The sequence below is a fragment of the Catharus ustulatus genome, chromosome 1, assembly GCF_009819885.2.
Source record: "Catharus ustulatus isolate bCatUst1 chromosome 1, bCatUst1.pri.v2, whole genome shotgun sequence".
NCBI lineage: Eukaryota > Metazoa > Chordata > Aves > Passeriformes > Turdidae > Catharus > Catharus ustulatus.
This window is the reverse complement of record NC_046221.1, coordinates 157,880,675-157,906,181: the sequence shown is the minus strand read 5'-3', so window position 1 is coordinate 157,906,181 and position 25,507 is coordinate 157,880,675. Positions and strand designations below refer to the sequence as shown.

Genomic DNA, 25,507 nt, shown 5'->3' with positions numbered 1-25,507 from the left:
TTATCTGAATAAAGTGTTTCCTTGTGCCTTTGTTTCAATAATGTCATTGTATGAGCATAATCCCAGAATTAAAATCCTAAGAGCATTTGCATGAAATAAAATATATTTTGTGAGAGTGAGAAATCAACTGTTTTGTTTTCCTCACCTGCAAATGTCTGACTGCTGGCAGTACTTCGAATTCAGAGAGAAGCTGGTAAATTGAAGCCTCATCCACCTGGGAGACACCTTTTCTGTCTGAAGAACTCCTGGGTGCAATTCTTTTTCATTTTCTGGGCTGCCTCTATGCAAGCTGCCTCTCCTGCCATGGCCAGTCTGCAGGGGTTTAACCTACAGAATATATTACAGCATGAATCTATTCTGGTACTCATGCATTCAAATGTTCTCACATTTTAAAACAAGACTTGAAAAGGGTTTTTATTTCACCAGGCTATAGTCATGTTAACTTTTAGGAAAAGCATTTTCCATTGTGCTACAATCATTACAGAAACTGTCGGGCATTTGTTTTATGTTCTTTTAAAAATGGTAAGACACCTATCTGTAAGTGGTTAGACTTGATGGAGGAAACCCAGAGTGAAATTATTTGGCCTTTGATAGTCAGGAGAGCTGATAATTTCCTGCAGTAGTTTTCCTTTTTTATCTTGCAGCAGGGCCCAGGCCTCAAAGAAATCAAAGATGTGCATAATCAAAATTGCTTGGCACAGTCCTGTTTACTCTCACTCATGTTATCAGGGATACAATTTGAAAGCTAAAATTTGTAAAGTCACACAAGTTTCTTCACAAGTATGGACAAACATGCTTAAATTTAAGCATGCTTAAGATGATGCTTTGATTTGCACTTAAGCTTTTCATTATTCTGCAAAAGCTTTAGTTCTACATGCTTTTATTATGCTGACACTTTTTTTTTTAAGCAGCTTCTAAGGACCAATTTATGAAAGATGTTAGTTGAAGAGCAATTTCTGGCCACTACTGATAGTAGGATGTCTTCTGGTGATAGTAGGAGATATTGAATAACTTTCTAGAACTGGTGTTTTCAACATCTTTGGAAGCATTTTTAGAAATAATAGTAACAGCTATTTTAACCTTACTTCAGCATTTTGACTCATGGTGCTTTATATCAGCTACAAGACTAAAAGGGAAACATTCCTACTTCAGATAGCTATTTCCAGGAAAATCACTCCATACCAGACACGTCAACTTTTATTACATTTATTAAATCCATTGCTAATGCTGTGAGATTACATAGATTAGAGTTTCCTTGGCTGGCAGTTATGGAATAGTCTGCATAGGAACTTTTTCCCTAAGAAGAATTTAAATTCCATTAATAGCAATGGCAGTGCTGTAGATGAAAGAAAGTAAGTTTGTCTGATATTTTGTCTAAAATAGTCAGGGTAATTGATGATGAGAGAGAGAAGGAGAGAGGGACAGAGAGAGAACACCCATTATCTCAGTGATTGATATAGGCCTTTTTCTAATTACATCAGCCCTTTCCAGTGGAGACAGGTCATGGTACTTATAGATCTGCAGCTACAGGTTTAAGACTATTTGACAAATAACCATAATTTAAAATACAGTTATTGAAAAGATAAGATGGATGTTGTACAATTTTTTCTGCACATGTAGGACAGCAAAGGAAGAATGGAAACTTTTCCACAGTTGTGAATATGACAGCATTATCTTTAGAACTCTGTTTCACCAACATTACAGAAGGGGAGATTTTAGTATTTTATAGTTGAGAGGATTTCCCCAGAACTATGTGAGGTGATCCAAATAATAAGAATGCAAAGATGAAATGCATTTCACTCCTTAGTCTTGATTACAGGTCATTGTTATGCAAGGCAAGGCAACATTCCTAGGTAAATGAGTTTATAGCAAGAGCTTCCCAAAACTGCAAAACTGCAGCAAGCCAAACATCGCATCAGTGTCATCATGAGTGATGTAAAGAATGAAAATCTGCAACATTTTAAAGGGTGGAGACTGATATACAAAAATGTTATGACCCTTTATATTTTATATTTGCATATTCAGAAACTTTTAATAAAAAGACTCTCAAAAATTTGGATACTATAGTTCTTTAACAAATCTCTCTGGTTATAAAATTTAAACAGGTTTCTTTTTTTTCCCTTATTACCATTATAAAAATTTAAAAACTCAGTTAATTTATCTTATAAACTGATGAACACCCAAAAATCTGGTTGTAACCTGTGAACAGTCCTTAAACTGAATACTGGATGATACAAAGGACAACAAGGTCAGCTAGAGAGCCACATCCCACTAATAGTATGTTATTAGCTCTCAGCTGAGATAGGTTCTTCACTTTGAACCTCACTTTTCAAGCTGGGTGTGAATTAGTTTGGGGGAGCAAAGGGCTCTTAATCATTCCCAACCAGGAAAAACTGAAATAGATGGAGCTCTTCAACTTAAGGGAAAGAAGACTGGATAGAGACTATGCAAACACTCTCAAAATATCTGTTGCTACAGAAGGAAGAAAAATCCTTGTTTATGTGCCTACGGTGAATAAAAAATCTGAGCTTAAATTGAAGAAGGAATGATTCAGGAATATACATGGGGAAAGCTTTTTAGAGGAAGCATAAAATGCTGAAACAAACTCCCTGAGGTTATTGTGGAGTTCTCCTTGCACATCTCAAAGAACAAGTTAGACAACATCTGTCAGGAATATCACTCATACTGTTCATCCTGCCCTAGGGAACAAATAGGAATTTGACAAAGTGTAGAGTTCCTTCCTAGGCTTATTTTTATGACTAAAATAAGCAAGCAAAATACTTCCTAGGATAAGGTTATTTAAGTTTGAAATTCATGAGCTAAAAATCAAATTATAATAGATATTATTTAAGTTCCTTGACAAAAACTCTCAGAGATTTCACAGAAATCTCCTGTTGTGTTGCTTTTATGAACTATTTTAAAGACAATAAAAACATCAAACACGGTAGATACAAAAAGGTCATGTTCTCACTGTGAATTTCCAATTTCATATGCTATCCTTAAATCTGAATGTTTTGGTTTTCAAGAGCTACCAATATAAATGTTGTTTAAAGCATACTATGTATTTATTGTCTGTTTGCTTATTTGGAGGAAAAAAAAGTAATTTTCACTTCCTCTTAATCCTTTTTCCCTTTTGTCTTAGAGTAACATGTGGGTATTTAGCATGGCTTGGATAATTCGGTTCTATTTTGTCCATGTATTTTTTGTTAAGGAACTGAAAAATATCAATGAAGATCCTGAAAACCTTTCTCAAAAGCTAAGAAGTATTTCTCATGGAAGTATTTCTTGGCTTTAATAGTTCTTATTCCCATACAGAATAAGAATAATAGAATTAGGCAATGGTTTCCCTGGATTGGAAGGGACCTTAAACATCTTCTAGCTGAAACTCCCCTGCCGTGTTCAGGGATATCTTTTACTAGACCAAGCTGCTCACAGCCCCATCCAGCCTGGTCTTGAACAGTTCAAAGAATCACAGAGTCAGAGAATCACAGAATCACAGAAGCACAGAATCATAGAATCACAGAAACACAGAGTCACAGAATCACGGAGTCACAGAATCACAGAATCACAGAATCACAGAGTCACAGAATCACAGAATCACAGAGTCACCGAATCAATCACAGAAACACAGAACCACAGAATCACAGAATCAATCACAGAAACACAGATTCACTATGTTGGAAGAGACCTTCAAGATCATGGAGTCCAACCCAGCCCTAACACCTCAACTAGACCATGGTTCCAAGTACCACATCCAGTCTTTTTTTTTAACACACCCAGGGATAGTGACGCCACCACTACCCCAGGAAAACCATTACAGTACTTTATCACACTTTCTGTAAAAAACTTTTTCCAGCTCCAGGGATGGGATCCACAACTTCTCCGGGATACTTATCCCAGTGCCTTAATTCCCTGAGAAGAAAGAATTTCATCCTAATATCTTAACTAAATCTACCCTCTTTCAATTTAAAGCCATTCTCCCTTTACCTTGTAGTCTCTCCCCATCCTTCTTGTAGATTCCTTTAGCTACTGAAAGGCCACAATAAGGTTACCCCAAAGTCTTCTCTTTGTAGCTGAACAATCCCAATTCTCTCAGCCCTTCCTCATGGAGGAGTTGCTGTCTCCTCCTAATCATCTTCATGGACCTCCTCTGGATTCATCCATGGGAAGATGCTGGGGACCCAGGGCATTCAGACATTCTGCTGACTTGTGTTTCATACAATGTAAAAGCTCCTGCAACAATCCAAAGTTCAAAGACACTTTCTGAAGTAAAAGGAATAAATATGAATTTTTGATGCTAAGATTTTAGCTCTCAGTATATCTGAATGTGAGTATGGTACAGCACTCAGGGTGAAATTTATTAGCCTGACTTCCATCTTAAGCTTCAGTTTCAAAATCGACCATGGACACTACTAAGATCAATTCACTGGACTAAACTTAGTGGCTTTTAAAGACTGGAGCATCTATCTTTTAAAAGCTGGAGTATCTAGCATGAAGGACACCGGAAAAAGGCTCCAGGAAGGATACATCCTTCTGGTGCCACAGATGAAGGCCAAAAAATTGCTCCAGGATTCTTTACATGAGAATCACACCTTGGTTGCTCCCTCCTCCCTGAGGCAGCTCTGTTACTTTGCATTTCTCCCTGTGCCATGCACATACAAACACAAAGCAGTCATGCAAGTTTGGTCAGCTGGGGCTTTTCCTCGCACCAGTGAACACATAGTGGAATTAATAAAGCCGATTAATGACATCTCACAGGCTGATACTGTACAGCTAATTTTTAAGTCACAGCTTGGAAGTGTCTTACATGTGGAAGATCTGGACAGATCCTCAAACCTCAAGGCTGAAATTGCTCCTTTTTCTAATTAATCTTCATGAACAGGATAGACTTCAAATTCCATCACTGATCTTAGGTGAATGGTGAGATTAGAACAGCACAGACAAGAAAGAAAAAAAAAAAATGTTGTTCTTACTTGGTGAGACAAGCAAGCAGCCAGCTTCCATAGAGAAATTGCCCACAAAACAACCTGCCCAATTTTGCTTTTGGCATATATGCATATATGATAATGGACTCTTCCAATGAGCCAAATCCAAATGCTCTGTTTGGGTCTAGGCTCTGTTACCTATTTTTAAATTAATTTAAACTTTTCAGTCTATTCACAGAATGCTCATTAACATTTTTACTGTTGCTGTTAGCTAGGAGCTGCCTAAAGATCTAAAATGTACTGAAGAGGAATCTTCACAGTGCATCCCACAACCTTTTGTCTCCATACTTTCCATACTTAGTACTTTTCCTTCTAAGAAAAAAAAAAAAAAAAGATAGTGGACAAACCAGATGGAATTTAGGAAGAAAACAAGTAATTAAGCCAGTAGGAGATTTGTGGAATGGAAATGAGCTGGAAAAAAAATAAATAGAAGCCAGAGCCATAACAATTTGAATTTGCCTGCTTCAAATCACAGGACCTATGACACACTCTATCGTGCAAAATAGATGGATTTTGGAAAAGCACAGGTTTTCTATGATGTCCCTTAATTTCATGGTTTGTTGTTATTTTAAACGTAGGATTAAATGTTCATAAAGAGGATAAATGAAGACTAAGAAGCATTGGTAAGAGGATAGCCTAAAAGTATCATCTTACTAATGAGAAAGCAGAATTATTTCATTCAGGATCAAGAGCAGTGGTAGGGGGAGGAAAAGATTAAAACTGTTCTGTTCATGTCTATGTTTCCCAAAGAAAATTATGTAAACATCATTATTTACGTATTTAAAGCTTCTCAGGAAGGAAGATCTAAGCAGGATATTTTCAAAAGCAAATGATGCATCCTTCCAAAATTTAATTCTTACCTTGACGTACATCTCACCAGGTTCAAATGATTATAAACATTGATAAAACTTGGAGCAAATGCGCATTAAAACTAATGAAGTAGGAATACTCAAAGATTTTCTTTGTATTGGCCAAAAACGTTCATATAGTGGCTCTGTGCTTTGGAAATCTGGACTTTTCCAATTGGCTCACGCGATATTGCTTCTGAACCATTTCTGTCCTGTCATGACTCAGTGATGTCCCAAACATGTATCAGAGCTTCCTGAGCAGGATCAGGGATGACTCCCTTCACTCACAAGGAAATATGGACTTGAGTGTGAAATTCTAATGCTTGCAAATATGAGTTATGCTGGTGGCAATTCCTAGTATTTTAGTGCATCGCTTTAATCCTTTTAAAAGCTTTCATATTATATCTTCCTCTATTAGACATATGCCACACTTCACCCAGTTCCAAAGAGGATTATGAATATATAAATCAATCCAGAGAATGCTATCCCAAACAGGGAGCGCTGAATTTTTTATTCTACCCCATGCACTTTGTCACACTGGGATTTGCAGACTGCATTTCACTAAGAGGAAGCAATAAAATTTCTCCCAGTTGCACTTATTTGCAACTCATTCTTGGAAAAAAATACCAACCTTGACCCCAGACTGACCCTGAAACTGCCCAGGAAAGACAAAAAAAAAGTCAAAAAATTAATTTTGGAGTTAAGACAAAGTTAATATTGTCCAACTGACACAATGAGTAACACACAAAATCGAAATTCAAGAATTCAGACCATGCTTTTGTGTCAGCTGTGACATATCTGTCATCTGCATTCAGACATTCAAAGGACCTGAATGAAACCTTTAAGCTGATTTATTTTTACCTGTTTCAATGCTCTTTAGAATAGAAAACACTTTTAAAAACAAATTCACATCTTTAGGCAGTGTATTTCATAGCAGCAATTCACAGCAATATTCATGAGAGGAGGCCTCAAGGGTTGCAACCTCCTTTACTTTTGTCACTATTTTATTCATGGAGCCCTGACAACAAAGGGTGGTCCACATATGTGAACATGTATGTACATACATACAGAAAAAAAACCAAACAAACACATCAAGTACTTACAGCTCAGATCCCTTTTTCTCATTTGATGTCTAAAAAATGTGAATGTGAATGAACAGAGTGCAAAAATGGTCTGCAGACTTCTAGTTCTGTAACTAATTCCGTTTAAGGTAAATTTTGTTTGGTATTTTAGGTGGTTAGGTGTGGTTTAGAATTGGGCAGAAAAGGAAATAAAAAATGAAGTTTGTGAAATTATGATCTAGCCTGGAGTTTATATTGACATATTAAAATAAAAGGAAATTGAACTTGGTTTGGGGATCATAGACTTGGCTTACCCCAAGAGCTGCCAGCTGTCACCATCACTGAGGGAACTTTAGAATTCTTTGATGTATCACAACTATTTTTTTCCTCTGGCCAGTCTGCTTTAAGAAAAGGGTGCAGTATGCAAAGCATTATTGTTCTAACATGTTCTCCAACAATAAAAAGCTTTGAAATTCTCAAAAAATATTGTCTTTGCTGCCTGTGGACTTGCTTTGAACTAATTATAAACAAAAGATCAATTAGCTTTTAAAATTTATTTCCATTTGGTTCCTTTCAGAAAGAAGGGAGTTCTGTTCTTGGTGACTGTGCAGGGAAGTAGAAGTCACACACCCACATATTCATTTCCAAAATGCTTAATATTTAAGGACTTTAATAAATAATAATGATTAAGTCCAAAGGACAGCTTCTCATCTGAGGCCTGTAGAGTGAATATGAAACTCAGCTTCCAAAAAAGTCTATTTGACTATTCTTGAATACAGATTTTGATGTTAATTTTATCTTTAAAAGGTACAAATTTTACTCCCTCTACTTGAAATTGGGTAATTCGAAGATTACATCACAGAATAAGGAAATCAATGGCAAAGGAGAAAAGAACAAGAAAAGCTGACTCTCAAATATGGAATATTGGCCTTTTATCTAAAAAGTATAATATTGAGGTTCTTATGCAGTTATTCATCCATACTCATCTATAACTGATAACACATTTAAATCAAGATAATTTAAATCATTATAAAGATGATTTGGAGTAGAGAGTTCTATTCACTTAGATCTACTTGTTTGCTTAACTGGCAAACAAATTGTCCACTTAAAATAAATCATTAGACTCATGTTGTACTAAACTATATTGCTTTTTCATTTGAACCTTTTAAATAAAACTGAAAACTAGTACCTTACTACACTGCATCATACAATTTACTTTTCAAATTGGTAACTTCTATAGAAATCACTGATTTTTATGCAACTTGTAAATGTTCCAATATTCAAGAGTTTGAAAACCTAGAAAAATCATTCAGTAATTTTGGTCCTTTTTCCATGAGAATAAGCATGCTGTTCTTTAAAATCCATTGTACAACCAAAAAAAAAAAAAAAAAAAGGATTAGGAATGCAGCCTGGCAAGACACTACTTGTCCTCATCCCTTTCTTTTAAATTACTTTTGTGTGAAAGACAGAAATGACAACACAGAATAAAGAACTTCTCTTTTATTTACTGAATAGACACAAAAATGTAACTTCAAAAGCATCTTTGAAAAGGCTAAAATATTAGTTGACAAGAGGATTTGGATAAAGATTCTGATCTCATTTTTGCAAGAATAAATGTAAATTCAGCACCTTTGGTGTACAGCAAATTATATCTCAAAGTGGCCCCCAATTCTGCAGCAATCTGTTGTTGAGAGACAAAACAGCCACAGGAATTTCTAAGCAGCCTCTCTAGAGTACATTTTCAACAAAAACAATTCCAACAGAAGTTGATTTTCAACACTTGAAACAAATCTTCATACTGATGTGAAAAGGATAGGATAAAATATTAATGAAGAAAAGTGTATGTTTATGCACAGTTGCATAAGACTAGTTTATTATAGCTGTATAAATGGGTATATACAATTTAATGATTGCTATAACTGCTCAGATTTTTTTAACAGAGGACTGAAATCAAAATAGACAATGAGTTTTACCATATCATGTCAGATTTGATTTCTGCCCAGAAAAGTCCATGAAATTTCAAACAAGTGGAACTGAACAAGATCTAGGAGACATAAATTGTAAAAGTACATGGACCCACCCCGCTGTGGAGTACCTCTTCTACCTCTTTGTACCTTTTCAGTACCTCTATGAGATTTCAAACTGTTCACCTGCCCAGAATTTCCTTTCAAATCTGTAGTTCTGATGATCCCAATAGCGGGAAAGTTTGAAAGAGCTTTTTGTGCTCACAGATCTCCATTTTCCCACTTATGCTTTACCATTTAATTAAAAACAAAACAAAACAAAATAAGAACTAAAACAAAAAAAAAAATACCCCAACAAACCAAAAAATCTCTAGTCCCAGTCACCAAATTTTAGACAGGGATAAAAAAAACCAAGCCAAACCATCAAAATACCTCTTACATGGACAAGAAGAGACAACAATTTTTCACCACTGCAAGAGTATCCAACCCATTCCAAATGCTGGACACAGTCTGGTCCCTACTGGAGCATGTTCTCCCTGGAGGACTGCAGCCCAGGGAAAGGCTCAGAGGGAGGAACAGCCCAGAGCAACTGGAAGGGACTGACCACAGCCCCATCCTGACTTTTCTAGGCTTTTCTGGGTTCTTTCAAGTTCATATTGATTTAAGTGAGGGAAAATGAGTCATTTGTGCAGTTACAGAGAGGGGCTGAGTCACAGATGCTCTGCAGTGCTGCTGTGCAGCAGCTGACACAGATGCATGCCTTCCTGAAGGGGGAGAGCTCACTTTCATGGATGCAATTAGTAATATATTTCATGACCCAAATTATGCTTAGAATCATGATCATATAGTGAAATATTCACATTCCACAAAAGATATGAGATCTGATTCTCTGCTAAGTTACTCTGCTTTAGGTCGTGTAAGAGTCTTCTAATTATCTCTTGTCTCCATGAAAGGAAAATGAGGTCCATACTTATGCATCTAGCTAGATTAGTTTACATTTTCTTAGATTAGGTGAAATTGTCTAATGCATATGTAAGAGCTATGAGTAGAAGGCCACAGTAATACTAACATATTACTGCTAATAAATCCTCTTCTATACTTAAACAAATTAAGCTCTCATCAGTTGGTACATAATAGTTCCATTGTCATTGACTTAAAAATAAAATGACCTGATAGCAAGGAGACACTTTTGCTATTGCCATTATCTGCTTCTGAAAAATGTGAATTACTTGCAGGCAGCAGAGGGTTCCACTTGCAATTAAATTAGCACTAGTGGACATTTCACCCACATCCAGAGAGATCACTGGAGAGGGGAAAAAGACAGATTCTAATTTATCAAAAGCTACTAGTTCTTTGTGAAAGAGACAGGTTTAAGCTATTCTTGTCCGTTTTCTGAAACCCACAGGAGCTTGAAAATTATCTGATAATCTAACTGAATGATTTATAACTCCCTTTTGGCCCCATGAAAGGATTTGCCCCCAACAATTAATCTTCCTGGATATAATTGGAGTTAAAATTAAAACTACATTACTCCTCAATTCATTGGGTTGCACTTGGCATGGACTTTTTTAACAGCTTCAGGTAACATAACCATTAACAATGGCAAATGATACCACGTTTGGCTGGCCAAAAATGAAAATGAGGGAGGGAAAATTAACACAAATAACAACCTTTTTATCAAAACATCAATACCTTCCAGCTGCTCATTTCTATAGTACCAAACTGCTGCAGTAGCAATTACCTGATATTGGTAAATGAAGCAATTCTTAAGCCCGAGAGGTATAAAACACAATGTAATTCAAGAAAAGTCATTAGAAAAAATAAATTTCTGGTCCCCACTCAAACATAAGGAAGAATCAATAAAACTTCAGATGGATTAGCAGAGAGACCCAGTCTGTTCACAGGCCTCAGGGGACTCTTTTGGGTGCAGAAGAAAGCAGCTTCTTTTGGCCAATGGCGTGACTGCTCATTTGCAGAGGAGAAGTACGAAGTCTAAGTCTTTTCATGAAAGCCCTTGTGTATTTTGCAAACAAGATTTCACAAACCACCATAGCAGGGTTAGCACTTGAAGCAGCCCCTTCAAAAGGGAGACTGCTTTTCTTCCCGTAGCAGTGTCTTGTGAGAAAACCAAGTTTAAAATTTTGTTGCTTATCTTGTTGTGTATAATTTTCCTAATTTTCTTCCTCAGGGGGGTTTCTCAATTAGGATACTACTGACAGAATCTGTTTGCCAAATTATGGGCATTCACTGATATTTTAGAAGCTGTGAAATACACTTATGACACCTTGCTTCAGTCCCAGAAGAACTCAGGTACCCTAGAGGACTGTTAACAAAACTAGTGGTCTCAGGCAGGTATTTGGTGTACTCTGGCATAAATCAGCTTACAGACTGGGGTTAAGGTCTCTGATGTTCACATTTCAGCTGTGTCAGTCACAATACTTATGACAGAGTGTCCAGCAGAGGAAAATATTAGGTTGGTTTTTTGGAGGAATGTAAACTCCAAAATAGATAAAAATGTTTAGCATTTACTTTGAAACCTTCTTTCAAAGTTTTTTGAAAACTTCCCTCATTTTTTTTTCACTATTGAAATGGAGTTAAACTCCCCCATATTCTGCAGGATAAATTCCTTGACATCAGTAAGCTCCTGGGATACATAAGAACAGGAATGAAGGTTACACTGGTGCAGGTTGAGCTTTCTTTTAGACTGGTTCTTGGCTGGTCCATAATGGTTGGTACAGGAAGGTTGGGCTATTCCATTCAGTGTCAGATGGGGTAAGTAAATATCCTGATACGTTTGTGCAGCACAGCACTACATGGGGCAGAAATAGCAGCTGCAGCTCTGAAAGCTGCAGAGCCATTCCCTCTGTGAGCATCCAGAGTGATCAGAAATGGTTTTGTAGAAATCATAGGTGTGTCTGTCCAGTGCTGTGCTGGGTATTGCAGATTAATGCTGAAAGCCCCGTCTCCCATCACTCAGAGGTGGAGCAGAGCATTCCTTGCAGCACTGGCATCATTACCAGGCTGTAGACAACACACTCTTTTATGGGGGGTTTTAATTCAATTTCTGCTGTTTCCATTGTTTGTCTTTGCAGTTTTGTTAATTTTCCACCCCACCCCAACTCCTCACCAACACATTTGTTAACCTTCCCCCCCTTACCCTACACATTTGGAAACCCCCTGAGGTTTCATGTGTGCCATGATCACTTTTTTCTTCTTTTTTCAATACAAGACACCATCCAGCAGGAATAGACTGCTAAATGAAGGCTCTGTTGATGTTGCATCTTCTGTTTCATGCCAAGACAGCACAAACTCCCACTGTGTAGTCTGAGTTACATCCAAGCCCTGAAGATTAGAAATTCCAGGTGTAAGAGTATCATGGGTGAAGGACTTCATCTTGACAATATAATTCCACATCAATTTTTGTCAATCTTCATGCAGCTCAATTATCACCAGCAAGCACTCTATTTTTGAGAAGCATGAGAGGATTTACAGGCCCAAAACAACAGGAGCAGAATTCAATTTGGTAAATAAATAAGGGCACTATTAACAAAAATCCTTTTTCAGATTGGAACTCAGCTTTATGAACACAAAAGGCTAATCCTTAAAATACAGAGGCAGCCTTATGAATATTTTCTTACTCATAACCTTGCTGTGGACAACAGTTCTCTCTCACAGAAGCTCTCACAAGAACAGCTCTTCTATGTTCTCCAAAATAAGAAACAGTAAAAATTAAATGGCAGAAAAATTGCTCTTTTACCTAAAGAAATATGTTGCAGACAGCTCAAGTGAGGCAGCAGTGGGAGCTCTTGCTGTTTTCTTGTGTATTATAATATGTATACTACCAACAAATAGTGGCATTGTCAGGACATTAATAAAAATCATAAACATGAAATAAAATCTCCTGCACCACAGGGCTGAGACACCCAGACCAAGCTCCCTTCCTTTGGTTCAAGTGCTGTAGGTCTGTAATAAGAAGGAGACACATAGAGGTAAAAACATTCCAAACCAAGAAGGTAAAATAGACCAATTTTCCTGCTTCCTTTAAAGAGTGGAGAATAAAAAGGCAAGTTTTAACAGTCAAGCCTGCAAAACAGATTTGTCCAAACTGTGTCCAGAGCAGTATGTAAGTTATTTGTCAAAGGTCACACATGAAACTTCAGGCAGACTTAGCAGTGAAGTTTATTTTTGTTGAAGATATTATTTTACCCCTTAAAAAGCACTGGAATATTTTGGTTCCTCTTGTCATATGTTCTGCCAGTTATCACCCAGGGAAAGGAACAGACTGAAAGTGTTTTCTGGAGAGGGCAGTTCTACAAATGTCCATTGGAGGTCAGAAGACAACCCTTGATCCTCCAACATACCTGAAGAATGGTGATCCTTGTCAAATCCTGAATAGATTTCAAATTGGAAAAGCTCCTGAGGCAAATAAGATGTACCTTTGCTGAGAAAAGGAAATTAACTGAGGAAGATTGTACCTCAAAGTGTTGTCATTTGGGTGTTTTCCCCTTTTACTGCTCTAACAACACAGGATTGTAGTGAAGCTTTACCAAATAATGAAGACACATGACATAAGGGAATGAGAACTGCTCAGATTGTCAACACATTTTGTTTTGCTGCTCAGTGTAAATCTTTTCTTTGCAGATGCAGATGTTATTCATTATGTAGATAAATTCAGAAATGTGGTTTACACTGATTTAGCATTGTACTTAATTGGTTTTAAATCTAATGCACTGCAATAAGCCTTAAGTGCTACTTTGCTGTGAAATTTAAAAGTGAGCAGTACTGTAATTCTGCTTTGGTGGGATTTCTCTGCAAGCCAATGTGCTTCAATTCAACAGCCTCTCACTGGGAATAAAACAACAAAAAACCCACTTAAAATGAAGCTTTCTTAATTGATCTCAGTTTTTAAAACTCACATTTGTGAACTGTGTTATTAGTGGGGTTAGGTCTGAGAGACAGACACAACAGCAAATCTCAAATCATGGCACTTAGCACTGAGCTCCTTAGAGCACAAAAAAGGCTCAGACTGTCAGCGAGTGACAACTGGTGAGCCAGAGCAGAGCATGCTCTGGAAGCACAAAGGAAAGCAGCACAGAATGCTGCTGGTGTTTTGCAAACCTGAATGCCATCATACCTGGAACTCCTGCTGCCTACACCTGGACTGTAAGCATGGGGCCACTCTTCTCCTTAATAATAGATAGTCTTTAATTGGACTAGTGGGAACTAGATGGTCTTTAAGGTCCTTTCTAACCCAAGCCATTCTTTCATTCTGATTGACAGCTAGATCTTTTTCAGGTTGCATTTATGTGCTATCACTTTTTCTCAATCCAACTCCAGAATACGTTTTTCATGCACTTGAAATGTCAAGGATATTTATTTTAACTGCTATTTTTCAGAGAATAACTGTCCTGAAGATATGGCATATAGCTACCAAACATCTTAACACACCAGCCAAATATTAGTCTTCATCTCTCCTCCTGAAATTCTCTCCTCCTTTCATTTCCAGCCCAGATGTTGAGGACTTTGATAAATTGTCTTTTTAGATTAACCTGTCTGCATAATCTACATTCTAAATGAAAATCAGAACATTTTCTCCTTTTAAAGGAACTAGCTCCTCTATTTTTAAATTACTTCTTTTAAATATCACTCTTCAAAAATCTTCAACCCAATTGAAATAAAACCCATTTTAAAACAAACATCTATATTTTTGTCTCTGTAAGTGATGTATATCATATGTTTGTTCATAATGCTTTTAATAACTTTTCAGTGGTAACCATCAAGTTCTTCATTTTTCTTGTTCTCAGACTCAGGAGTCTGACCCATATAATAATATATATGTATGACTCTCTACTCTATCACCCCATTTTTCTTTGTAAATTATGAAACATTCCAAAATAAGGCCAGGACAAGAAGAGGGAAGTACAACCTCATTTATTCATAGTGTTAAAGAAAAGACAAGGCAAGTGACAGTCTCTCTTTGAAGACGTTTGTAAGAACTTTTGTAAGGATTTAAGGTAAGAACAGCACAGACTAGAAATGGAACTTGGCTGTTGTTGATGGCACTGGCCATGAGAATGCCAGGCCTGCATAGAACCTAGAGAAGATTGCTCCCAGAAGTGCCTACAACAGTAAAGATGGTGATTTCTATCAAAAACATACTGGGTGCCTTGAAGTCAAACTAGCTGAAGAGAGTTTTATCTCACTGCAGAAGCCTGGAATGGGAGGGGGGCAGTGTGGATGTCCCAAACAATGACAACTGGATGGCTCTGGAGCCAGCCAAGGTGGGCTGGTAAGAACATGCTGGTAGAAAGGACAGATTTTGGGCTGGAGAAGGGGCCTATATGGAATAAGTGTGTTTCCCAAACTCAGAAAACATTTTTACAACAGTCACTTATGGGCAGAAGCTGCTTTTTAAATCATGGTGAAACAGGGAACTCCTAGAGTGAATTAATTTATAAAGACAAAGGACACTTTTCCTTCCTCTTTTCTCTTTCCTGAATCTATCAGGTAACAGCATAACCCCACATATTTAAATTCTAATTTTAATTTTCATATTTTGTTATTTGGTGTATTGGGCTTTTGTGAGTTTCTTTGGGGAGTTTTTTTTTTTTTTAGATAAATATCACAATACATCTCAGGAAATAGACAACAACTTCAAAATGGCTTTTTGTTATGGTGACATGAAGTGGAACAATTACCAATTTAAAAAATTCCTTGGACATCTCAGTATCCCTTTTTACATGCAATCTTTTCAGAAAGTGAAGAATATCCTGTGACTTGCAAGAGAAGCTTATCTGTTAGTTTTCAGTAAATTTCCTGGAATCTTACAATGCTTCAGGGAAATAAAAAGCAAAAAACCAAAAGCCCAGTACAGCCTCCCCACAGCACACTATTTGCTTTAAGTAGTGCCAGCTCTGCAATATGATCCAGCTTTTTTCAGCTTATTTTTTGCCTTTAGCAAAAAAAAATACCTGGATGGTCCCAGACACAAGCTGTGCACATCCCAGTCTTTTCCCATCATCCTCAAATTGGATCTCACTTGCCAGTGAGCTCATCTCAGTGTTCTCCTGACTGCACTACTGCATGAACTCTGCCTCCCTCACTTTCCAACATCATTTCTAGCTGCAGCTATCAAACACAATCAGCAGCAGCAAAGTTCATCAGTCAGTTGCTAGAAACAGGGATTATTCAAGGGTAACAGGGGAAAAACATAGATTATGCAATTCAGCTCATGACTGTGAGTTAGTGACCAAAACCTAATTAAGAGTGCTATTGACCTCTGTCAGCATGCATTTTGAATAGATTATTGATCAAAAGTGTTACAATAAAGTAAATGCTGATTAATGGCAAATATTAATAATAAACTCTACAATTACTGAAAATTAATTTATTGTGAACATTATAGATATTTTTTAAAATCTACATTTTCATGTGATATCCTAAAAAAAGATAGGTAAAAAATTTCAAGCTGGGAGTTCTAATGTTGCTTTTCAAAGTAACCCTAAGGGAATATCGACATAAGCAGTTCATTGATACAAAATCAAGCAAAGTAAATAAAGGCACCAACCAGGGTATGTACCAATTTCTGCCATGGGCTTTTTCCATGACAACATCCATGTCTATGCACACGTCTTTGTGTCTTCTCTCTCTGCAAACTTCCCTGTGCTATCTTCAAATCAGACAGAAAGTATCTGAGAAAAGAGAAAATGTAGCCTTGATCTACCCTCAGGACACAATCTCAGAAAAATCCTGTTTCTTTAGTAATACCAACTCTAATTTCTTAATTCCCAGAGGAAATACTGATTGGTGGTACCTGCTGGGTAGCATGTTTCAGAGATGGTAACTTATTAAAAGTAGTTAGAATCCTTTACATCTCTGCTCTATAGAGCTCCAGTTCTGGCTTTTCTCAGCTTCAACAAATGTTGCTGCATTGGCAAATTCAGCAACCAGTAGAAACACCGTATTTTATTTTTAATCAAATCTGATTTTTAAGGCAACATTATTAAACATTATTGGGAAGTGGAACTTTGCATATTATATGCCAAAGGCTTTCAGTCTAATTATGACATGAAGGTATATGTACAGTAAATTCACGAATACGAGCCGCACTGAGTATAAGCCGCATGGCCAGGCGTTAGCAAACATTTTGGTTTTTGTCCATAAATAAGCCGCACCCGAGTATAAGCCGCTCTGTGTTCACAGCGAGGACCCGCGTGCAACAAAGTTGCCAATTAGTAACAGAACCGTGGCAGGGCGGGGTTTACTGGCTGGGCTTGGGCTGTGAGGACTCGGGGCTGCCGACAGGGCTGGGTGGCCCAGCTCGGCGCTGCCCCACGACGGCAGGGGGGGCACAGAGCCCGCCGGCACCTGCGGTGGCCATGGGAGCCGGGGATATAGCCTGCCTGCTCCTGCGGCGGCGGCACGCGGGGATGGGAGCACCCCGAGCCGTGGGGCCAAGCAGGAGAGAGCCCCTGCTTCCCCCGAGCTGCAGGGCTAAGCAGGAGAGAGCTGCCCCACCTTCCCCACCCCCTGTGCTACCTGCACGGAGCAGCTCCACCTGCCGTGCAACAAAGTAACCAGTTTGTAACAACCGCGTAAATGCAGGGTTTTACTGGCAGGAACTCAACTTTGCAGTTTGCACTGACTTGGTTTGCACTCCCAGGGTTGAAAATGTCAGAAAATTATTCACATATTGGCCGCACCTGAATATTAGCCGCATTACTGGTATGGGAGCAAAATTTTGGTCAAAACAGTGCCGCTTGTATTCGTGAAATTACTGTAGTTTACCGGCTCGTGTGATTACAAAAACTCAGTATTCCTCAGTGTTTGGCATCAGGGAGGGGACTCACATCAGGGTGTTTGAGTGTAATTGATTGTCCCCTTTATTCTCTGTCGTGTCTGTGAAACAAAAAATGGGACATTTGTGTTTGATCAGCCACAGTACTGTAGGGTCTACATGGGGAAATGTATACTTGAGTAGGTTCAGGGTACTGTAGAGTATCCTTCTCTCTCAACACAACTGACTCTCTCTCACACTAGTCTAAAAGGTGCTCCTGTAGGAATCCAGTGTGTGTGTACCCTCAAGTCCCTCAAAACGTTTTGATCATTACCAATGTTTTGCAGCCCTCTTGCTTTGAAGGAAAAGAGTTAAATCTTCCAGATCTCTGAATTTCTACACCTAACATGTAGAGAAATCGAAGAAATAGGCATCAAAATAAATTTTTATTTATGGAGAACTCACACTAAGGAAGAAATAACTTTCTTAATGCCAATAGGATTTTGCTATTAGCTTCAATGGAATCAGGAACTGAATCAGACTGAAATTAAACAACTTCTCAGTTGCTAGTAGGTCAGAACTGCTGTCATTTGCATTTTTTTTCTTCGAGTCCATTTGAACAATGTGTGATAAAAATGCTGAGACCTCATCAAGTGTGTTTAAAGAAACATATTGTTGGACTGATTATTTAAAATTGTCAAAGTTTTTAGAAACAGGACATTGCAGCTAAGATTTACAGCCCAGGAAAGTACTTTTTGTGGAGGTGTCCTAATGTTATTCAGATTTTCAGAAGGTCTTGACATGATTTCAAATGCATAATATATACATTTAATGGCAGTTGTTGCATAATCATTCCAGCCACAGGAACTCAAGTTAATATCTAATTTATCTATTATTAGCTCTTCATATAGAACAGAAATAGCTTAATATAATTCTCTCACAAATTCATTAAAAATTACTGTGCTGGTTTATCACATGGACATTTTAATATGTTCTTTTTACTTTTTTTTGCAGTATAGTGTTTAGCACTTTCAATGCTGTTTCACAAAATCATAGCAAGACATCAAGACATTTCTGCCAACAGGGACCTTAAAGGGGGCACAGGTACAGTCTGAGAGATGAAAGATATTTGCAGAGAATAATGCAAATTTTTTTTAAAATTCAAATCTGATAATTAAAGGCTTTGATTAAAATAGAGGCCATGATTTAAATGAGTAAAAAAAAAAAAGTTTAATTTTTGTAACAGAAAATACTATAAAGTGAATAACCATTCTCATTTCAGATTTGTGTGCAGAATGAAAAGCAGACAGCTTTTAAAGAAAAAAAAACAGGGTTTAGTGTGTAAAAAGAATGAAAATACTTGGAAAATCTACCTGAGCTTCAACTGCATTTTTCTTCTCTTGAAGAATTTAATGAACCTGAGGCAGTCAGTCAACAGAAACTTGGTACAAAACCCCTCCCTGATCCTTGGATCAGCCTGTAAATGCTACTGAGGGTGAGCCAAACACACTACTGTTAACAAAATGACAGGATCTTCCAGAACTGGTTGTACCCTCACAGTTGTTTCAGCTGCAGACCTGGTAGACAGAGATTAAAAAAAAAAAAAAATTAAAAGAAAAATAAAGAAAAAAAAAAAGGGAGAAGAAAAAAAAGCAAAGACGTTTTGGAGTTTCTTCAATACATAGAATGGAAAAATGACCATATCCTGGAAGTGCAAGACACTCCTTCAGGCTCTCAATAGCTATTTAGGATTTTAAGCTGTTATATACCCAGCCTGTAGCACAAGTCCTATAGTAACAACTAAATCATTGACTAATGGCAGAATACAGCTCACACAACATATCCTTTTAGAATTTGAGTAGTTGTAATAAAATCAACAACCTTACTCTCAGAGTAAATTACAATTCAGTGTAATGGCATACAGTCCATAGGTTCTTGGAAAAGTTAATCAGTACAATCAAGATTTCTCTCTCAATAGTAGCACCATTTGTTCCATGAAAAAAATTTATGAGGCTTGATCAAATATAGAATAATTATAGGATCATAGAATGGTTTGAGTTAGAAGAAACCTTAAAGACCATCTATTTCCAAACTCCTGCCATGACCAGGGGGCAACTTCCACCAGATCAGGTTACTCACGGACACATCCAGCCAGCCTTGAAAACTTCCAGGGATGGGACACCCACAAATTTGCTGGGCAGTCTGTCCCAGTGCCTGACCACCCTCACAGTAAAGAATATAACCACCTTAAATTATTTTTAATAGCAGGCATAATTTTTAACCATCCCCTAAATCCCTGCTTTCTATTTCAAAAAGTTCCTTGTTTAAAAAAAAATTTAAAAAATGTAAGCCTTTGGATTTCCAGCAATATGCAACTGCATCAGGAATTTAAATCAATTTTTTTACAATGTACCCAATTTTATCTGTCACAATTTTCTTTTTCAAAGGTATAATTACAACGGCTAACATAGCACTCTCCCTAATTTATACCATAAACACAGATGATCTGCCACAGAGCAATCTTTGCATAACACTTCTTAGACAAAATCCTAAGCTATTAAAAAAGTGTGAATTGCATATGCCCACTTCCTTAAAATAGATTGCGTAAAAATTAATGTGTTTTAGAATGTGTTTTAGCTAGTCGAGGGAAAAGTTGCTGTTTATTATTTAAAATGCAAATCTGTTTAGAGGCAACCTCTACAAAGTATGTGCAAGGAAAACGGTTGTCAGGGTTGCTAATCAGGAGCTTAACTGTGTTGTCTTAACAGATATTTAAGGAAATAATTACAGTGTTTCTATATATGTGGACAAGTTTTATGTATATATATATATATCTGTAAGCATTAGACATTTCATATAATGCCTCACTGACTTCCTCTGGTAACTATAACTTACTAATGAATACATTAAATTTGTTTCCCAGAGAAATCATGAATGCCCCATCCCTGGAAATGTCCAAGGCCAAGTTGGATGAGGCTTTTGGTCCAGTGGAAGATGTCTCTGCCCATGGCAGGGGGTTGGAACAAGGCAATCTCAATCTTTAAGGTCCCTTCCAACTTAATAGATAGATAGATAGACAGATAGATAGATAGATAGATAGATAGATAGATAGATAGATAGATAGATAGATAGATATAGATATATAGATGATCTATAGATATATAGATATCTATAGATAGATATATAGATATAGATTATAGATATAGATAGATATAGATATAGATATAGATAGATTAGATATAGATAAAGATATAGATATAGATATAGATATAGATATAGATATAGATATAGATATAGATATAGATAGATATAGATATAGATATAGATAGATATAGATAGATATAGATAGATTTTTTTTTTTTTAACAGTATAAACACTGAATTTTAAATAGTAGAAATTTTGTCTGGGTTCTACCTCAGTGACCCCTGTTTTACAGCTGCAGCACTCCACTCTCATCCTCAGACCTGAGACTCTGGCTACTCTGTGTTAACATCTGCCTGACTGCTCTGATTGGCAAGAGGGGAGCTGGATGTTTGCTACTCATGCACAATAAGACTCCTGTTTGTCTGCAAGTGAATTCTTGCAGAGACTGGACACAAACATGCCATGACATCACCCTGCCTTCTTTAGATTACTGTGCTACAAGTGCTTTTCATCTGCTGTTAAGAGACCAATTTTTAATCAAATGTAGCTGCATTCCAATGCTTCCACTAAAACTCGGCTCAGTAAATACCCTGCAACTATCCTTTACTCATACCTTGTCAATTCACAGTTGCAATCCACTGAAAGGGCTTCATTAATTTTGTGTTTGTGCAATGTATTTTGTCTTTCACAGCAACGCTGCAAAACCAAGGAAATTAATACTTCCAAGGAAAGGAACAGCATCTGTAAAGAGCAGGTCATCACTGGCTGCTAGATTGAAGAGCAGGTAGGCACCAAACCCTATACTGCAAAATTTTTTTTTTTATTTACAGCCCTAAAAGGGAATTATGTGCCTGTGTAGGAAAGCAGATGCCTAAACACTTTCAAGAGCCACATTCAGTGAAATTCCACTAACATTTGAAGGAAATAGGACTGAAAATTAAAAATAAATAATAAGCTATGTTCTCAGAACATCAAATTCACAGAAATATTTTTGATTTTTTCTTCCACAGGGTCTGTGTTTTGAGTTTCAGCCTTTTGACCAAAGAATATTCCTTCTTATATCCAGAAGTCTGATGCATATATTACTAAGATATTTGATGGGCTAAATGCCCAGATAGAATTGTGGGTGTCCAAAATATCTCTCAGGAGAGAGCCTGGCTTTGCCTTACATGCTTTGGCAGTGGCCAGAGAAGGAATGTCCATGTGATAGGAACTGCAGAGGAAGGCAATGGCATTTCCCAAATATGACTTCAAATCAAAATAAAATTCTTGGAAGATTTGCTTGTGTTCAACACCTGAGAAGACTGTGATTGAACTGGGAATGAAGTTTTGCACATTTAAGAATTCATGTGGTGTCATCAAGACCCTGAAGTCAGAGAGGTCAAGGGGCAGTCATTGTTGCTTATCGAATTATTTAACTCACACTTTACAGAACACAAAACAGACTTCCTTTCATCTTGCTGAAAGCTGAAGAGGCTTTTTTAATGTGAAAAAGACAGGAAGCAGGGTCAGAAAAGCCTCTTCGATACGGCCACATGACAGACAGGGTGTTAGGGCAAGAGGGAAGCCACAGCAGCACTGCAGAGCAGCTCTCTCCCCTAGATTTCATTCAGCTACACAGTATGAAGAATCACACTGTTGGAAACCTTGCCACCAGAAACAAAGACAGTTTGCTCAGAAAGTACTTGGAAAATAAGTGAAACTCCTAGGGGAGGGGAGAAAACTAATTTAAGACATCAAAAGGGAGGTGACTCACTTGCTGAAGTACAAGCTTATGATGATTTAGATTGAACTGACTAGAACCTGGGACATGCTAATCTCCCTCTTCATTGAAAATAAGCTTACAATAAATGTCTGATTTTCAGATGACTGAAGTTTTATGGGCAGCTTCTGTCATAAATCACAAAAGATTGGTTTATGCTGCAGTCAAAAGCTGTGTAAACAACAAAAGTAGTACACTGCTACACCAAAATTAGATCAAATATAACTACTCAAGCTTCTATTGGACCTTTGGCAGCAATATAAGCTCATATTTCAGCTTTCTGTGCCCAAGTTCCTTATATATAGAATGGAGATAAACTTTCTCTCTTTGTTAGACCAGCAATTTTATATGGACAATCAGTAGTGAGTGAGATCCTAGTCTGTTCCAGTTATATGAGATGCATTAATTTATTGTCAGATTAAATTAAAAAAGTGAGAAATCAATATACATTGCACATGGCATGAGTAGATTTCTCATAACTTCACCGGCCAAGCTTTGTGTTATAAAAGGGAGAGTCTTGTAATTTGCTTAATGTTTCTCTAGTCATCAGTTCCCACCTTGCTTGTGTTCAGCCTGATAATGTCTTTTCCCTTCACAAATTGCAATGTTGCTAACACCTAGTTGACTCCATGTTCTTGTCATACAAAAATCCTCTGTCAGGTTTTAATTTTTTCCAAGAAATTCCTCCATCTGTGACTCTCTTTCTTGTGTCACAGTGTCATTCTTGCCTTTGTATTATGGTTTCCCACATCTTTGTGTAAAATATTCCACCCATGTTAATCAAGATTTTGATTCAATTTACATGTCTTTGTATTTATATGTAAGGAAAACAAAACCAGTAAGAAAGAAGAGAGACAAGGCAGTGTGTGACTCCATTATTTAAACAAAACAGAGTTTACTTACAGAGAATGATGTCCCTTTGTTCTCATTCACACCCAAATAAATTACTGTTTTCTTAGTCTTTCCTAATGGCATTGTTTGTGGCAATGGGCAGTCTCTTACATTTGAACAGTGGAAAGACAATGAGACCCAATCTCTAAAAATTCTGGAACTATCAATTGTCGTAAAACATAATTTAGCAAATTTTAACCATCTGTGTTTGGCTATAATGCTATGGTTTTGTTCTCATACTTCAGCATATTCCTGCATTTGTTTGAAGAGTTAGACTACAGATTTGGAATATGCATTTTCTTTTTATTGCAAAAAAGTAAATGTTTTTAAGCCCATGTATGTTTGCTGTTTTCAAAAGCAGGTGACTTAAAGAAGATTGAGATGTGACCCCGTATTCTGTGTTTCTTTAGCCAGAACATCCTCAAAAGGGTAAGGATGACTTAAAAAAGCTGAATCCTTTATTTATATTTTTTCCCCCACTGTAATATAGTTTGGGAAATGCCATAGGAATTTCAATGGGTCTTTGCAAACCTAACAGAGTCACAGACTTTGCTCTGGCGCAGTGGGATAAGAGCAGAGGTGCTTTATTGTTTAGTTAAGGGGTGACCCTGACGTGTCTGGGGCCAGACACTTCTCTGCTTCTCACATTTGGTTTTCTGAAGAGAAAATAGAAGAGATTGTGTATTGCTGACATATATGTTGGCAATCTCAGTGTGTCTAATTTCCAAATGTTGGGTAAGGTACCTCCTAACCACGGAAAAAAATAAAATCCATAAAATAGTTATTCAATTTCCAAATTTATAGAGAAATCACTTTGTAGTTTTGCAACATACACAAAGTTCACTTCAGGAATTAAATACTTAATGGCTCAGGATTAGACATGTTCAGTCTCTGTTGCCTCCCTTCGTGAAAATCTTTAGAGACTATACTGTGCCTCTTGCACAAAATTAGTAGTTGCCAGACTTAGCCATTTCTTAGCAATTACAGATCAGATAGCAAGTTCCTCCGGGCAAGGATCAAATGCTGTGGCCTTTTCTGGGAAAATGCACAGGAAACAATTGACTAGAGAGATAAAAAATGAATACAAATAGTCATAAATAATAAATACTACAAATGCCAATGTTTGGGGATAGCTATTTGTCTTCTGTAAAACCACATAACTTCTGCCAGCTACAGTGGGATGACATCAGTTTGCACAACAGAAAGTCAGAATTCCATGACAAAAGGGGCCCATTTCACCCAGTTTTCCTGCTCTACTCATCCCCTACACATGAATACAATACTTCAAGAAGAGGAAACTAGTTAGTTTTCTTGGTAGGGATATGCAACACATTTATAGACATTCTACATCACTTGGGCCAATGACCATGCTTTGCTCCCTGATTCCAATACTACAGAAATAATATCTTGCCTGCCTCAGGTGCAACATATCCATGTGTCAAAAGCATCTCAAAGTTGTTGCTATGTGATGAGGAGCTCACTGTACAACTCTCTGTACATTCCCTGAGCACCAAGGGTTCTGCAGCTGAAGTTACAGCCTGTGCTGCTCTGATGTTACAGTAATGATGCACAAAAGTGCAGCTGTTATCAACTCTCTGAGCACTGTCAGAAAATGTTATTTTTGCCCTTTTGTCTTGTTTTGCAGTGTGACTATCTGGAAGAGAATGCAAAGACTTGAAAGGGATTAAGGGCTCTCTTCCTCTGTTGTTTACCTAATAGCAGAAGACTATTACCGACCTAGGATATGACAAGAAAGCCTTAAACCCACTTAAAGCAAATAAAAAGAGTGCCCTGCACTCTTCAAAGACTGATTTAAAAAGTAATTTTTTAAAGTTAAAGAAAATTTCACATGGACTGACACATATATTTCCACTTTGCAGCCAGGCAATTTGAAACAGATTTGGTGTTAAACCCAAAACCAGTAGTTCTTAATGGCATTCTGACATGCAGCATTTCTTAGAACAGTTTGAAGGATACTTCGATAACAAAAGTAAGATCCTTGTCATTTTGAATATTTTTTCCAAATTTCTTTCATCTGGGATTTAGTCTGCCAAAAATAGTTGTGAGCAAGCTCTT

The 25,507-nt window shown here is 37.3% G+C and overlaps 1 long non-coding RNA gene across 1 annotated transcript; it reads left to right on the top strand.

Moving 5' to 3' along the window:
* Positions 1-21,271: 21,271 nt before the first annotated feature.
* Positions 21,272-25,163, top strand: LOC117008873. The gene is made up of 4 exons (XR_004420379.1): positions 21,272-21,359; positions 21,470-21,562; positions 23,790-23,860; positions 25,077-25,163. It is a non-coding gene; the product is annotated as an uncharacterized LOC117008873 (long non-coding RNA).
* Positions 25,164-25,507: the final 344 nt, after the last annotated feature.